Source organism: Lissotriton helveticus, chromosome 7 (assembly GCF_964261635.1).
Source record: "Lissotriton helveticus chromosome 7, aLisHel1.1, whole genome shotgun sequence".
NCBI classification, from domain to species: Eukaryota; Metazoa; Chordata; class Amphibia; order Caudata; family Salamandridae; genus Lissotriton; species Lissotriton helveticus.
Window position 1 is genome coordinate 1,446,574,375 of NC_136068.1, and position 12,530 is coordinate 1,446,586,904.

Here is a 12,530-nt window from a genome sequence, read left to right on the forward strand (position 1 = left end):
GCTGTGAATATGTATTTACACACTTTCTTTTTGATGGCTTGCTCCCAATCACACCTAGATAGCAGAGCTAATTGCATGGACTCTTTGAGTACCCTTATAAACCTCTCAACGACCCCATTGCTCTTGGGATGATATAGTGAGGCGCATTTGTGCAAAATACCCCTCTCACTGAAGAAATTCTCAACAACACCTGAAGTAAACTGTACCCCATTATCAGTCAGTACCGAATTGGGAAACCCTTCTTCCGCAAAAAGACCATCCAGAAAAGCAATAACAGAAGAGGAATCCACCTTACTGACCACTTTAATAAAAGGCCATCTGGAAAACATGTCAATACAGACCAACACATATTGATCTACACTCTTAACTTTGACAGGTCTTAAAATGTCTAACAGGATTTCTGCCCAAGGACCTGCAGATTGCTTCCTAATAGTCATAGGTTGAGTCCTACATTTAAGAATTTTGCCACTTGCTGAACACTGTACGCAATCCCTCACTGATCTCTCTATTTGAACATCCATGGCAGGCCACCAATAGACTTCTATAACTCTTTCTTTTGTCTTGGCAATACCCATGTGACTAGAGTGGGCGTTTTCAATGATCTTACATCTTAATTTCTCAGGCGGAACAAGTCTGCTCCCTCTAACTAACCAACCACTAACCACAGATAGCTGATCCTTAACAGACCAAAATCCTTTAACTTCTTCATCACATTCTCTTTTCTCACACCACACATCCCGTGTAAAAGTCATGACTTTCTGCAGGACAGAGTCAGAGCCCAGCTCTGTGAACCATTCATCCTCTGTGAGAACACCCTCTGTGACCACACATACTTTAAATTCCTCAGAACGATCTTCACTAAAGTGAGAATCATCCTCTTCATTCTCAACAGTATGATCACCACTCAATCTAGACAGACAGTCTGCCAAAATGTTACACGAGCCTGGTAAATAAGAGACCGTAAAGTCAAAGTCCTGTAGAGCCACAACCCACTTTTTAATCCTGTGAGAGACACCATCAATTCCCTTGTTTTCAAAAACCTCCTTAAGAGGTTTATGACCTGAAATTACAGAAAACCTTCTTCCCCACAGAAATTATTTTAACTTGAGAGATGCTCAATACACAGCAAGAGCCTCCTTTTCAACAACTGAATAATTGCATTCAGCACCCCTTAAAGGTCTAGATATAAATAAGATGGTATTATCAACATCCTCACCTATTTGTAACAACACTCCACCTATTCCCTTGCAACTGGCATCGGTCATGATATACGAGTCTTTGGTGGAATCAAAACTCGATAGATTTTGAGCATCCTTGAGACAATTCTTTATCAGATCATATTCAGCAGAGCAACCCTTATCCCAAACAAATTCTTGACCTTTCTTTAGTAACGCCCTAATTTTTTCAGTCTTTTGAGCAAAAGCTGGAACAAACTTATTATAGAACTCCGCAATACCAAGGAATTTGACAAGTTCCTCTTTACACACAGGATACTTAAGATTGACAAAAGCTTCTACAAGAGAAGGTTTAGGTCTGATACCTGATCCTGATACTAAATTACCAAGATATTCTATGGTTGTAACATCAAATTTGCATTTGTCCAACCTGAGAGTGAGCCCAGCATCTTGCAATCTATTCAAGACTTGAAAGACCCTATCATCATGTTCTTTGCTGATCACCCCATGTACCAAGACATAATCTTTGCAAATTTGTCTACCTGTTTACTTTTAATTGTGTTGGTTTTGTTAAGCTAATTTATAATGCAAAATGTCACGGCTCCACCATTCTTTCTATCTGAGCCTGGGGATCCACCCATTCCTTGGCTCAAATGGAAAAAAGCGTTCACACACTATGCAAGGGTTTGTGAGACCTCACTAAGGGCCAGATGTAGGTAAATTTTATTTTACCACCTCTTAAATACCGCATCATACCGACTCGGTATTTAAGAAGTGGTAAAATAAAAGTACCGAGATGTAGGTAAATGCAGATGTGCATTTACCGATTCGGAAACAATCGGTATTTACCGATGTGGTAAATACCGACCGGTAAATGCCCATGCATTCCTATGGGCTTTGAAGCCCATAGGAATGATTGGGCATTTACCGGTCGGTATTTACCGCATCGGTAAATACCGATTTACACAAGGGTGCAGGGGGTGTCACTTTGACACCCTCTAGCACCCCCAAAACGGGTTTGGGTGCCATGTGGCAGGCATACCTGCCCTAAGGGCAGGTCTGCCTGTCATATGGCACAGGTGTGCATGCACACATGTACATGCACACCAGAATCGGTATTTTACCATCAAATAGTATTTGATGGTAAAATACCGATTTTTTAATGCTTGTGGGACTCAGAAGAGTCCCACCTACATATCAATTGTCCCTATTCCTTAGAAATACCGACTCGGTATTTTACATAATCGGTAAATTTACCTATCGGTAAATTTACCGAGTCTGTAAAATACAGGGCCCTACATCTCAAATTGCATTTACCGGTCGGTAACGGCCGAATTCGGCCGTTACCGACCGGTAAATGCCTACCTACATCTGGCCCTTAAGTGTGGAGAGGAAATCCTCTCTATTCATGCACTGCCTTGGATCTGAAGGGCAGGACATCTTTGAAAATCTTCCTGATTTACCAGATTCTGAGAGTGCAGGTCTAAATGAATATGAAATTTGTATCAAGAAAATGTATTTACATTTTCTTCCAAAGTAAAGCAGGATTTCAAAATGCTTTCATTTCTGCAAGAGAACACAAAGACATGATGAATCAGTGGAGCAATATGTGACAGCCTTACGCAAGTTAGCTTCCACATGTACCTTTGGGGCTTCGCTTGATGAACGTCTCAGGGACCAACTAATGCTAGGATCGTCACTAGAAAAAGCCAAAGAAAATCTGTGGCAAAAAGATAATCCTACCCTACAAGAAGTTATAACGGCTCTCAAATTACATGAGCACTCACATTCTTGTTCGGAAGTCATACGGAAGAGCAACTCTGAGGAAAAGAAAACCTCTGATGTCAAGGAGGTTAAAACATCTTCTTCTGTTCCTTCTCTTAAGACTTCTGTTTCAGACTCAGGGAACTCCGGTAACAGTAGCAAAAGTCACAATTCCAGTTCTAAATTATCAACGTTTAAGTGTTTCCGGTGTGGCAATGCTGGACATCTAGCAAATGCAAAGGAATGTCCAGGTTGGAAAGCTACTTGTACCATTTGTAAAAGAAAGGGACACTTTTCTAAATGCTGTAGATCAAGCAAACCTCAAAGAAATGTAAGGGAAGTGGATATTTATGATCATAGTGAAGAGGAATCTATAGTGAGTCAAGTAGATGTCAATGAAGTCGATGGTCCTATGGAAAAGGTTCTGATTGATGGGTGTCCTATAGAGATGTTATTTGACTCCGGAGCCAAAATCACTCTTATACCTAAAGTCTTCTTTGAAAAGAGTTTAAAAGACAAGGTCAAGTTATTCAAACCAGATATTATTCCTAGGGGTTATGGAGGTCAAATAATAAATCTTTTGGGTTATTTTATAGGTACTATAGATTTTAAGGGAAGACTCACTTCTGGAAAGTTGTATGTATCAATCATGGGAGACTCTCTCATCAGCTGGATACATCAAAAGGAGCTTGGAGTTTATCTTGATCCAAAATCCCATTCTCGTAGCCAAAATGAGGTGTGCTCGCAGGAATCAAGAGCAGTAAGCAGTAAGAAGTTTCTGAAGTTATTTATTAGTTATCTCTAAGTAAGAGACCTCATCCTCCAAAGTGCAGCAGACAACTGACTCTGGGTATGGGTCTAAACATTCTAAGCAAGCACCATTCTAAGTTAGAACACATGACAAGTACTAGGTAACCAATGAGCTAAATATGCTAACCCAGCATATGCTGAGACACTACAGAATGTCAGACGCTAAACTTTATTTTTCATTTCACAAGTCTGCCAAGTAGCTCTATGTCATTTGATACCATCAGCCTTTCTTGGCTCGTTAGTCAACAGCACGTTGCGTTGTGAGGCTTGCAGATTTGCTTTTAACTCTTTCATTGAGAGTTTAAAATCCCAGCATGCAAGTATCCAGAATTGGGGGAAGTTGAAATTGGTCAACAATGTTTGCAAATTTTAGAAAGTTGTCTAGTCGATTTTAAAAACGATTTGTTTCATACATAAAACACAAAATAAACTGTGCTTACATGATTTGTGAGGGTTCACTGTTTCTTTCACATCATGCATTAAAGCAAGCATTAGCAAGGTTAGCTGTTTTATCTTTTGTGTAGTGGAACGTTTTATACCAAGCTTCACAAACAATAAAGGTACATTAACAGCAGCAGCCACCTTCCTTAAGAAGAAAAATAAGTAAAGGACAGGCGGCAGCAGCAGAAAGAACATCACACAATTCTGTCAATAATACACAAAAGATAAAACACAGGTAGCAAATGCATTATTTTGATGTGGCTTGCGCCATAGGGAATTTTATTTGTACATTTAACTGTTATTTTAATATGGTTTCGATATATACCTATATTTCAAGAGCACGCTTTATGAAATGAAGCAATACAACGTAGCTAACACACTAAAGAAGGAGAGAGAGGCATTAAAAGACTCTTCTGTGCTTTCTTTCACCAGGCATAAATAGAACAGAAGTACAAAACTCTTGGAAGAAACAGACACACCTCTTATGGAATCACTATAGACGTGTACTCATATAGGATGATGATCCCTCTCCTAGCTAGAGTGGTATGAGTCATCAGAGAGTTTCACATGTAGCACTGGGAAGTATTTGAGAGTACTATTCTTCCCTGGTTGTACAGTCTTCTAGTTAATGGTTCCCTAATTTTGCTGAGATTATGTTCCTTTAGTTGGCATTTATGTTCTCCCATTGTAAAACTGTCCCCTACCACGGATTAAAAAAGGAGGGTCCGACAATGGACCCATCTTGCTTTTCTTTTGTGTTGACGTGTTTTTGAATATTGTCCATCTGAACTCAAAGAACAGGTATGCCTTGAACCTGCTCTGTGTCCTTCAGAGAACAGATGTCATTTGACGCGAGAGACCTACCGTCCTGAGGAAGATGCTGGACTCCATAGAGACAATAGTCCAGTGCAAATAACACGCCAATAGACATTTCTTCTACGAGAAAAGGGCATACCCCACCCCATGGCGCATCTTTTGTGCCGCCGCTGCGTCACAAAAGTGACGCAACGGCGGCGCAAAAGAGGCGCAAGGGGTTTGTAAATCTGCCCCTAAGGATTTTATGCATGCACTTGCATAACGTGCCCACGCCAGTCAGAAGCATTCATTAGACCTAGGAAATAAATAGTTGAAGGGCCCTGATCCAGAGATCCTCGTTTAATTCCTGGCTTTCCATTTTGAACAAACTATATAACATTGGTAGGATTAGCACAAACCTTACCTGTCACAGGGCAGGTACAAATCAGGCAGCAGCAGTGCAAGCTTTGCTTCCTTTCAGAACAGGTACAGTATGACCCTAGCAAACCAACTTCCATTTCTCAGAGAAGTCAGAAAGTGCAGTATTCTTTCCCAACAGAACAGAGCCGGCAGAGAAGACTAGTACTTGCTTTTATTGCTCACGGATAATGTACAGTTAAAGCATGAGTGACAACAAAGCTATAGGCAAGAAGGGAGTGGGTGCTTAACACACAGAGAAGAAAGTATAGATGTATAAGTGAGTACATTTGCATGTTCTGACACTAGTCACATGATTTTCCAAATCAGCCTACTAAAAGGTCTTCTGCTGTCACTCGAAGACCTGCTCTGCTGTTTGTGTTGATCCTTTATTTTTTCATATACAGAGAAGTACCAGTCAATTAGTAGGTCATTATTATTTGGAGAAGCCTTGCCACAGCCTAAGTAGCTCTGCTCCAGACAGATACACAGGTGCCAACCCCTTCAAAAAGATTTTAAATGTGTATGAATAAGGCTCTGCCCAATCCCACACTATGTGCTACACCTGTCTAAAATATTGAGGGCTGCTTCAAAAGTGGGGTATGGTCATTGGGAATTTAAGGGGTGATTACGATGGTGGAGGGTCTACCCCCCCGCAGTCGTGCGGTGGTGGGCCCTCTGCAATCAGACAGCAATTTTCCCCCCACTAAATTAGGATGACGTTCCGATTGCCTGGTGGAGCGGTCTGCAGCTGTAAAATGGCGACAGTGCCTAGCAGGCACTGTTCGCCACATTACGATGCTGGCCTCTGCCAGACTTTCTATCACCACAGAAAGGCAGGCAAGTTTTGGTTTTGGGGGCCCGATGCGGGTCCCCCTTGTGTTGGGGGAGGTGGTGGAACACTGGGGGGTACCCATGGTACCCCCTGTAGTTCCCTGCACTAAGTGGCAGGCACTGCGTGGTGCCTGCCACATAGTGCAGGAAAATGCACGGCATGGTAATTTCACATTGGGGCGGGTGCTGCTGCTAGCAGCACCTGCCGCAATGTGAAAGTGCCTGGATGCGACCGCCATTCTGTGTTTCTCCTTTCCACACTGTTTTGCATGTACAGTTTTTAGTTAATATCGAATTGATACTGCATTTTCAAAATCCCTTGGACTCAATGATAGTTAGAAAAAAAGTGTGATTGTAAAACTGGGTACAGACACCATTTGCTCCCAATTATCCACCCCAGAGCAGTCATAATGATGGTGTTAGTGCAAAAGGAAGGTAAACATCACTTACAACGAAACTTTTACAACGCACTACCATTACAACGCGGTCATTACAACACAAACTATTACAACGCATTGCGCTGGGGGGCTTTCTAGGATAGGGAATAGGTTAATTTACTATCCAATAACCTTCCCTAGTGTCCACGGGGACTGGAGTTGGAATAGTAAATTAAACTATTCACTATCCAACACCCAAAAGCGCTATGCGTTGTAATGGTATGCGATGTAAAAACCGCGTTGTAAAGGCAGGCGTTGTAATAGCCTGCGTTGTAACGTCATACATCCCAAAAGGAATGGTGAAAGTGTCCAAAATAGATCTGGCACACAGTAGTCCTGTAAGCAGTCCCACTTCTCAAAGATTGCTCCCAAACAAATCCCTTTCTCTGGTAGAGAGGTGAAAGGACCACCCCCATATTTGGTGGGGGCATATGTGCAGATCTTTCTTCACTGGGAGACCCACCCACGTTCACCACAGGGGAACAGTACACTGAACACAAATACTCTAATGAACTCCATCCACTCAAGAGACCCCACCCACTCATGCCCCAGCGACCCATGCCCTAGCCAACTTTTCAACCTCAGAAGAGACAAGGTTACCTGCCAGCTCACCACCATCCTCAACACCTGTATCGCCACAGCCACCTTTCCCGATGCGGGGAAACATGCAGAAGTCAAACCCTCCTCAAGAAACCTTCTGTAGACCCCAGGTAGCTCCAGATCTACCATCCCATCTCACTGCTCCAGTTTCCTGCTAAAGCCCTGGAGAAGGCCATCAACCTCAAACTCACGAACATCTGGAGAGAAACAACTTGCTGGACCCTCCCCAATCAGGATTCAGAGCCAATCACAGCACCAAGACAGTCACAACAGAGGAAATCTGCATCCAACTTGACAGAGGACAATCTGCTGCCCTTATCCTACTCGACCTCTCAGCAGCTTTTAACTCCGGCTCCCACCACACTCTCATCGATGACTGCACTAGATCAAAATCACAGATGACGTGCTCAAATGGACAGAATCCTTTCTCACAGGGTGCACCTAGAGAATCTGTCCCCCTCCCCTCAACTTTCAACCCAAATGCACCATCTTCAGCTACCCTCAAGGCTCATCCCTCAGTCCAACCCTCTTGCACATCTACATGACACCACTTGTGGATATTGCCAGAATCCATAACATCAACATTGTCTCCTATGCCAACATCCAGCTCATCTCCTCGCTCTCAGCGCACCACAATGAAGACCAGCTTCCACAACTGCATGAAGAATGTCTTAGCATGGATGAATAACAACTGCCTGAAGCTCAACTCTGACAAAATTGAAGTACTGATCTCCGGCAGACACACCTTCCTCTGGACCACTCCTAGTGGCCATCAGAACTTGGACCCACCCCCACGTCGAAAGACCATGCCCTCAACCTCTGCATCATCCTGGACTGTGAACTCTCCATGAAACGTCAGGTCAACACCATCTCCTCAGCCTGCTTTCACACTCTCATCATGCTGCTCAAAATGTTCAAGTGGCTAGCCACTAGCACCGGGAAAACTGTGACTCAGGCCCTCATCACCAGGCAGTTGGACTATGGCAAGATACTCTTTTAAGGGACCACCACCGTTCTCATTAGAAGACTCTAGATGATCCAGAACATAGCAGCCAGACTGATCCTCAACCTGTCAAAGAGGGTCCACATCACCCAGTACCTAAAAGACCTCCTCTGGCTCCCCATCCAGAAAAGATGCCAATTCCAGCTCTTGACCCACGTCAACAGTCCTCATAAGCAAGTACCCGCCTAAATGAAAAGCCTACTGAATTTCCACCTACCTCCCAGGAACCTCTGTTCCATGCACCTCAACCTCATAGATACCACCGATTCACGGCTGCTGTAGCAGATGACGCTCCTTCTCCCACCTTGCACCATGGCCTGGAATTCCCATTTCTTCTACCTCCGTACTTCACCCTTGCTGACCCACTTCTGGAAGGGACTTCAAATGACACCATTGGATACATTAGGTAAAGACATCAAAAACGACGACAAGAAAGTTACCTACCCCTACCTCCTTGACGAGTTTTAGCAACAGGGCAGCCAGGGTTTTTTTTACTAGCAAAAGCAGACAGTGTCAAGATAAGCACCCACTTGAAACTCCTGCTCTCCATTGGCGACGAGCGAACCTCAATCGCCCTGGAAACTCCCTGAGCCACATAAGTAGAAATAAACTCTGTCACTCAGAAAGACCCCAGGGAGAAAGGCGGAGTGGGAATGAGAGAAAAGAAATGTAGAATCTTCCGTTCTAACGCGAAACCTCTGCCTTCACTGACCGCTTTCTTCAGTCCTATCTTGGGATTTTGAAGTTCGCGTTTCAGGTTGCTTGAAGAAGTTCTAGTATGCCTATAATGAGATATACAATGGTATCAATGAAAAATCTGAACTTTTGAGAAATAACACTCAGCAGATTACAAGACCAAGGGCCAGATGTAGGTCACCAAATACCGGTCGGTAATGGACGATTTTGGCCGTTACCGACCGATATTTGGTGATTGAGATGTAGGGGGCCTATATTTTACAGAATCGGTAAATTTACAGATCCGGTAAATTTACAGATTCTGTAAAATACTGAATCGGTATATTTACCGATTGGGTCAATCTATATGTAGGTGGCACTGGAAACAGTGCCAAAGGCCCCTAAGAATTCGTTATTTACCATGTAATACTATTGCATGGAATGTTACAGATTCGGTAAAAAATTCGGCAAATATACCTACATTGGTATTGCCGATTTGTAAATACCGAATCAGTAAAATTCGGTATTTACGAATCGGTAAATGCCGTTTACCTACTTCGGGCCCCAAGTATCTTTCCAATACCTATTATAACATACAAGGACTCCTAAAGGTTGTCTTTCTGATTTTTGGATTGATAAATTGACTGTTATTATCCTGTATATAGACAAAAAATAACAATGTTCCAAGGTCCTGATTAATCACATACTAGATAGCACAATTATAAGGCTATGGAGGTATTTGTTTTTCTTATTAAACATAACTAAAATACCCGTGAAGAATGATTTTAACACATATTTAAAGTCCAACAAGTGTCTCTTAAATGCGTCATAACAAATGCCTCTGAAGTTCTTTTCTTCTGAGCCCGGACACTAGTTCCTTGAGCACCTTATTTGCACTTATTGGCAATGTCTCCTTTTGAAGAAATGAATCCAAAATCTAAATAAAAGTTAAGCGTGTTTACTCTTGGATAACACCTTCAAGAGTTTTCTGTATTTGTTCCTTTTACGTTTTTTCCTTTAAATAATTAAACAATGTACTCACCGATAGAAGCCTTCTATCAGTATCGAACTAACTTTCACCTTGCCTCTTTCTTTTTCTTAGAATCGCTTTACAGGAAGGAGATCAAAGAGAGGAAGATCCAGTCCACGGAGGGAAGGAAGTCTGGAAATCAAGATCACCGCTGGAGGTCGCCAGAGAATGGAAGACGGCACCAAGAAGAGGCAGGAAACATCTGAGAGGCCGCTGAAGACTCAGGAGAGGAGAATCAGGTAAGTACTGGATCAGTTGCTGACGAGACCAAGCGTGTTTATGGAGGCGCGAGTGGCTTCAATACCTCTAAGGCTCGTGTTGATTGTCATAAATGTGTGCAAATGTGTGGCTCGTGAGATGACACGTTGCTATTGTACAGAGTCCTCGTGATGTTACTATATGCTCTGAGTCAATGTCATGTTTCCAGAGCTTTTTCTTTAGATAATCACGTCTAAATCACGTCTTCATCTTAGATTTAACTCTGTATTGGAATAGTTTCATAGGATATGTTTCACCTGTACTTTATGTATAAACACTTATACCGCAAAAAAAACAACAACGGGGAATCAAGAAAGTAAGGGGTTTAACCAGTTGGGCACCAAGAAGGTTTTTTGTGTGAGTAGAAACCTGTTAAGAGGGTTTAGCATGGGTGTGAGCTTTGGGATGCATGACAGAAAGGGCCCGAGAAGGTTTGCTACTTTTTCAGATTCCTCTTTCGGTAGCGGATCTGACAGTGAGTCAGACAGACCCTCAAGCAGTCACACCACTGGCTAGGCACAAGGTTATCATGCACCCTAGTGTTTTAAGGTGATTCCACATGGGGACCCAACAGGTGAGGGGGTCAAGGTACTTCCTGGGACAGACCTACCAGGGGGGTGGAACTGAGTACGCAATACCCAAAACAACAACAGAAGAGGAAACTCCCATGCCCGTTTCTACCTTCAGCAGAGTCATGGAGAAATACAGACTTGTCACCAAACCTATCAATGGTAGATCTGAGCGGTGGCAATCCACATAGATGACCCCATTCAAACTACTGTGCTACCAATGCCTGTCACCACGACACACACGGAGGACCATAAACCCAATCAGAATTAACCTGACATGGTTATGACACCAATGCCTGTTAGTATTACACAAACGGAGGTCCATCATTCCACTCAGAATAAAATCAACATGGTTATGGCCCCGAGGGATTCACAGTGATTGATACCACTAGGCCACGAAGTAACAGCATATCCATGGCCCCCATTGAAGCCTCAGTCCCCATTCCATCCAACATAAGATCCTTTGACACTTTTGATTCTATTTTGAACCTTTCAGACTACACATTAAAGGGGGGCGGAGAATCAGACTTCTTCCAATTAAGAAGGAGAAACCCTTTGTGAAAAGGGAAGGGGTTGAACATAGGGCAAACAAAATACAAATTCCCTTTTCAAGTAGTCTGGAGAAAGAGACTTGTGTCTCTGGGGAGTCACAGGAAAGTGCTGTGGGTGAGCCAACCACTATATTAAGGTTATAAAGGGATCGACAAATTTACAGCTATTTCAATATACCTTAGTACACATCATTTTCTCTAGAATAGATAAGATTATAAGCACTCTAATGTGAATTGTGTAAAAAATCATTTTTATTAATCTCTGTTCGACACCACAACTGCATACATTTGTTCATAAAAATATGTTAAAAACAATTAATATAACATTTTACAATTGCAAAAATACAAATTTTTTAAAAAAATTTAATTTTTTTTTAAGAAACAACAAAATTTATCACACAAACAGATTGTCGACGCGGCGTTTCGGTGATATTGTGTCGTCACCTTCTTCAGGACAGTGTGTAAGTTAAAATCACTATAAATTTAAAAACACAGAAAAATCATATGTTAACATTCAATGTATTGAGTCAGTGGCAGAACAGGGTTAGACTGTAATCTTCCTGATTTAGGACGCTATACATTCTCAATCCTAAGTTTATTTCATTTAGTCTCAACAGTACAAACATTAACACTTTGTATATTATAGGTATTTGAGCAGATTCTTTCACAAAAGCTCTGTGATTATATGGTCGCTTTATTTGGAAAACAAGCCTATGCAATATTTGTGAATCCCTCAACCTTCGTTTGGTCTCACCCTTTCACTTGCATCCTTACGTGCTCGTTATTACCGAACAAGTATTTAGGGGATACCTGTTTAGCTTAAGATATCTCCTAATGAACATCGTCATATGGATGTTATGGCTATTGCTTTAATTTATAGTTTGTTGACTTAAACCATACCTTCAATTAGGTTGTTACTAGGTCTGACGCTTTTTTCTAGGGCATTGGCGATCTGTGACCTTTTCTGGATTATCTTCGTTTCTGTAGAATGATTGATAAATATAGACCAGGTCATTAGATTCCCATAGAGTACTCTATCTGGTTAATCTCTGTATGCCTTATTGGTTATTTCTTTACCTTGCTATAGTAAGTTTGTTCATGGATGGAGGGGGTCAGTATTGGTATTCTTCTGCTCCTCCGTTGATATGTGAAATCATAGTGCCTACCTATC

At 42.1% G+C, this 12,530-nt stretch overlaps 1 long non-coding RNA gene across 1 annotated transcript in view; it reads left to right on the top strand.

Moving 5' to 3' along the window:
• The window catches only part of LOC144767462 (uncharacterized), a 169,300-nt gene that overhangs the window by 147,711 nt on the left and 9,059 nt on the right, over positions 1 to 12,530 (top strand). The window contains exon 3 of the long non-coding RNA XR_013598213.1: positions 10,054 to 10,220. This is a non-coding gene — a long non-coding RNA (uncharacterized LOC144767462). The remainder of the gene's footprint in view (positions 1 to 10,053; positions 10,221 to 12,530) is intronic.